Raw genomic sequence first — 4,949 nt, 5'->3', positions numbered from 1 at the left:
TTTTTCACATACTTTTTCCACATATTTGCTCTCTAATGCTTTTTATGAAGGTATTTCTGTCTGTCTTTCAATGTTTCTGTTTTCCTTTTGTGTCATTCTGCATTATCTCCTTTTGTCCTTGTCCAGGAACGTCTTTCCAACTGCATTCTTCACATTCGTTCAATTATTTCTACTCTACAGATCTGCCAGCAGATGGAAAGAGGAAGAGAGCACTTGCTTTGTTTTTTATTTATGTCACTCCAGCAGTAGCAGACCCACCGTCTCTCAGAGCAGCAGGTGCTTGTGGGTGATAAGAACTATCTGTCAACTGGTTCACTCTCACCTGTCACACTCAGACTGCTGTGGAGTGCTAGACACAGTCAGACCGCTGCAGTGTGTGTGTGGGTGTGCACATCGAATGAGTAATACATGTATTAAATAAAATGAAAGCAAATAATAAAATCATTGCTTTAATATCTCAATTCAGGTTCATTATATTTATTTTCATTAGTTATTTTCATTCAATTTTAGTTTCATTAAATAATTAAAGAGAAATAAAATCAAACATTTTTAGTTTCACGGAGTTACAATAAAAATTAACATTAGTTAATGCATTAGTCAATATGATCACTATATTACAGCTTTTATTAACCTTTGTTAACTTATTTTAGTTCACAGTGCGCTAGCTAATGTTAACAGATAAACTTTTGTTTTTTAAAATGTTATGGTTCATGTTCACTACACTCTTAAAAATACAGGTTATTAAAGATGATTTGGCAGTGATGCCATAGAAAAACCATTTTCGGTTCTAAAAGAATTGTAGTTCATTCATAGTGTGAAGAACATTTTAATAATCGAGACACTTTTTCCACTTTAAAGAACCTTTTGTGCAATGGAAAGTTTCCATGGATGTTAAAGGATCTTCATGGAATGACTGATACCAATAAAGAACTTTTATTTTTAAGAGTGTAATGTAATTAACTAATGCTAACAAATGAAACCTTAAAGTGTTACCAAATTCTCTAAAAACAATGTCACGGACCAGCTTATAAAAGTGGTCCATATGACATGCACATTCAATGTCTTCTCAAAATATACCATAACTTTTTGTGAAGAACATTTCAAAGAATCTTTAATGAATCAATTGATGCAATACAGTCTGAATGATTCATTTCAAACTGCACTGATCTGGTTCTGTAGTTCTCAATGACTCAGTGATGACCCAGTGATGGTATGGAAGATTATCAGTGAATACTTCGGTCTATACTGTTTGCTCATTTTGTTACTAAAATCTGATACTTTTATCGTGCTTTTGTGTCTTTTCTGAAGCTTTAAAGCTGCAGTGCCTATTAAAGAGATAGTCCACCCTGAATATGAAAACTCTTGTCATCATTTACCCTCATGTTGTTCTAAACCTGTAGAACACTAAGATATTTTGAAGATTGTTGGTAACCAAACATTTTCAGTTCCCAGTTTCAGTATGGACAAAAAATACAATGCAAGTCAATGGGAACCAAAACCAACAATCTTCAAAGTAATAGTCCTACCCATTCCATCTGTATAGTGCATTATTGTATGTGGACTGTAAGTATTGGAGACTATGGAGGGACTGCGATAATCCTGTGGAGCCAGCACTGATTACAGAGGTGCTGTTTGCAATAAATACATAGCTGGGGGTGCTTACACAATTCCATTATAAACAAGGCAAAATTAAGCTAAGTGGCTTGTAAAAACGATGAGAGATGGTTTAAGGCAGGGTAAGAATAGCTTAGTCACACGGATTAAACTAAGAGCCCAAGTAAATAAAAATTAACCGCAACCTGCTGTTATGAATACATAGTTGTTAAAGTTACTGTAAATGTGGGGAAGTTATGCTGAAATTATGCTAACAAAACATGCCTTTCTGCTGTAAAAAAGGAATAAATATTATGTGCTTTAACTTCGACAGATAATAAAGTGTTGATAATATCTTACTGTAGCACATTAAATCAAAAGGGAAAACAAGCTCATTGCAAAACTGAAATTCCAGTCATTTTCGTGTAATAAATTGCTAACAAAGGAATTAAACAGGAACTATAGCCCATAGCAGTGAACTCCTTCAAACCCCAAAGTGCTTGAGAAGCTGGAAAATTAATGGGATTTTTGTGTAGGAGTAGCGTATTTCACAACAGGCTTTGGGTTCACTCCAGGCTAGCCGGCTCGGGGTCCACTTTCATTAAATCTTATTTTGTGTTATTTCATCAACATTATTCTTGTGAACTTATCCTCTGAGATAATAAACCAATCAGCCTCAACTTTCAGGCATAAACCATCTGGAGGTGTTTTCAACCACCATAGTCACATGAGATGTTAATCAGCACCCACAACATTATGTAGCAAACAAGATAAGAAATGCAAACAAGGCAGTTTTCCTGAGAAAAACATGTAGTACAACATATAGATGCTTATACTATCAGTTAGTGACAGAATACATCCTATAGCTGTCTAATATTGAACTTGAATAATTTATGGAATGTTTTTATTGCCTCTTTCTTTACATTTTATGACCTGGTATTTTTACTTGTATGTTAGATATCGGATCTGTTAAGGTAATTTAGAGTCGTTGTCTGTGGGAAAGATGCTGTTTAGGGCGTCTAATAAATATTACACGTGATGAACAATACAGGTGCAACCCTTTTATATACAGGAACAGAGGAAACTGTTTTCCACCCTCAAACTTCTCTAAACTGGACGGGGGAAAATTATGGAGTTAAAGCATTTGAAACTAATACTTACCATTAATATTTAATCTTTAAAACACAATTACACATTGATATGATTGAGTAAACATGCCTACACACGTGACATCACACAGAAGAACAAGAACTGCACGCAATGAGCCCAGTTCTAGACTCAGCTGAACTTCCAGCGACAGCAGTTTTAGTGAATTATTTACTAAAGCCTGCAGTGCAGAGGAAAAAAAGCATGTTGTTTTTAAGTGGTTTGTGTACCTAAATGTTCAGATTTCAGTATCTGATAAGGAAAATGCAGTATATATAAAATATACAGTAGCCATACACTCTTAAAATGACAGGTTCTTTATTGGCAGTAACCTTTCCTTTACACAAAAGGTTCTTTACAGTGGAAAAGGGTTCTTCAGATTATTAAAATGATCTTTACACAGAAATAAAAGAACAAAAAAATAGGTTCTTAATTGCATATTAGAAGTGACCTACGTTCATCTTTTGGAACACAAATTAAGCTATTTTTGATGAAATCAAAATGCAACTACCATTTTCAAGGCCCAGAAAGATAGTAAGGACATCGTTAAAATAGTCCATGTGACATCAGTGATTCAACTGTAATTTTATGAAGCTACGAAAATACTTTTTGTGTGCAAAAAAAACAAAACAAAACAATTTCTTCTCTTCCTTATCAGTCTTTGACACAGGCGACTGGCAGGAAAGAGAAGACATTTTTGAATAAAGTTGTTATTTTTGTTTTCTTTGTGCACAAAAGTATTCTCTTAGCTTCATAAAATTACAGTTGAACCACTGATGTCACATGGACTATTTTAACAATGTCCTTACGACCTTTCTGGGCCTTGAACGTGTCAGTTGCATTGCTGTCTATGCAGGGTCAGAAAGCTCTCGGATTTCATCTAAAATACCTTATTTTATGTTGCGAAGATGAACGAAGGTCTTATGGGTTTGGAATGACATGAGGGTGAGTAATTAATGACGGAATTTTCATTTTTGGATGAACTAACCCTTTAAATGTTCTTTAAGGGAACCCAAAATGGATTTTCTATGGCATCACTGTGAACACCTCCTTTTGAAATCTTTATTTTTAGGAGTGTACAGTAGAGTAATTCCACAGAGATTCAGTTTATGTGTTTGCACATTACACATTACAATGTCCATTTAATCTATTTATATAAATTAGAGCCATTTACAACATTACTAAATCAACTATTCCTCCACTATGCCCAATAACTTTTAATGTTATTGGCGAAAAAACATTATGGCTGTTGATCTTAACTGAAAGCGCATTATTTTACATCTATACATGGATGAAAAGAGTTTGATCTTTTTCAAATGCTAGCCAGCCTGCTGTGCGTGTGCCTGTGGTGCAGGGAAGCTGGAGGGGGTGGATGGTCAACCTGTCTTATCATATTAACTGAAGCAATAGCAGAACCGCCAGTCTTCTCTTCCTCTTGTTCTTATGTGTTTTCATGTATGTTTACATTACTGTTTGCAGTAAATTCAAACATAATTATAATGCCACTATTGTACCTTTGATAAATATGGGGTGTAATACTGGAAGTCATGGTTTACTTTGGTTAGATACAGCAAACAGTCTGTTGATTCTATGGCATTTTATTAGGCCACTTAATTTGATAAAGACATAAATATAGCAGCAGATGTGATCCTGGATCAGACCAAATGTGGGTTTATTACTGTTGTTGATGCAATAAATGACAATATGGTGTGTGTGTCACGTTTTCCTACATTACTATTCCCACAAGGATGGTAAAAGCTGAAATCACCGTTGTGGGAACCAACCAATCATTTGGCATGGGAAAAATGGCTTATTAAACATACTATATTTTTCTTAATGCAAATGCAGAAAGGGCAGGGAATAGAAAATGTCATTATCTTGGTATAAAATGGATATGGACATTCCTCATGATGACGGAAAAACAAATGTTTTTTTTTTTTGTTGAGAAACTTGTTTATTGTAGCCTATTTTGTTTATGTAGGGAAAAAAATGGCTAGAGGTGTCCATGTGGATGTGATTCAGTTTTCTGGCTCCCAGTGTACAGTACCTCCTTATGCAAAATAAACAACCTCATCCTGACTTCTAGACATCCTGTTATGTAATCTCTCTCTCTCTTTATATATGAAAATAGAGAGACGGAAAGAAAGAGCAAGGTATACCCTGACTGTTGACATCTTAAGTGGCTCTGCCATCAGCACTTTATTGCGTAA

The sequence above is a fragment of the Sinocyclocheilus rhinocerous genome, unplaced genomic scaffold (genome assembly GCF_001515625.1).
Source record: "Sinocyclocheilus rhinocerous isolate Xijiao unplaced genomic scaffold, SAMN03320098_v1.1 scaffold658, whole genome shotgun sequence".
Classification (NCBI taxonomy): Eukaryota; Metazoa; Chordata; class Actinopteri; order Cypriniformes; family Cyprinidae; genus Sinocyclocheilus; species Sinocyclocheilus rhinocerous.
Note: the sequence above shows the minus strand (reverse complement) of the source record.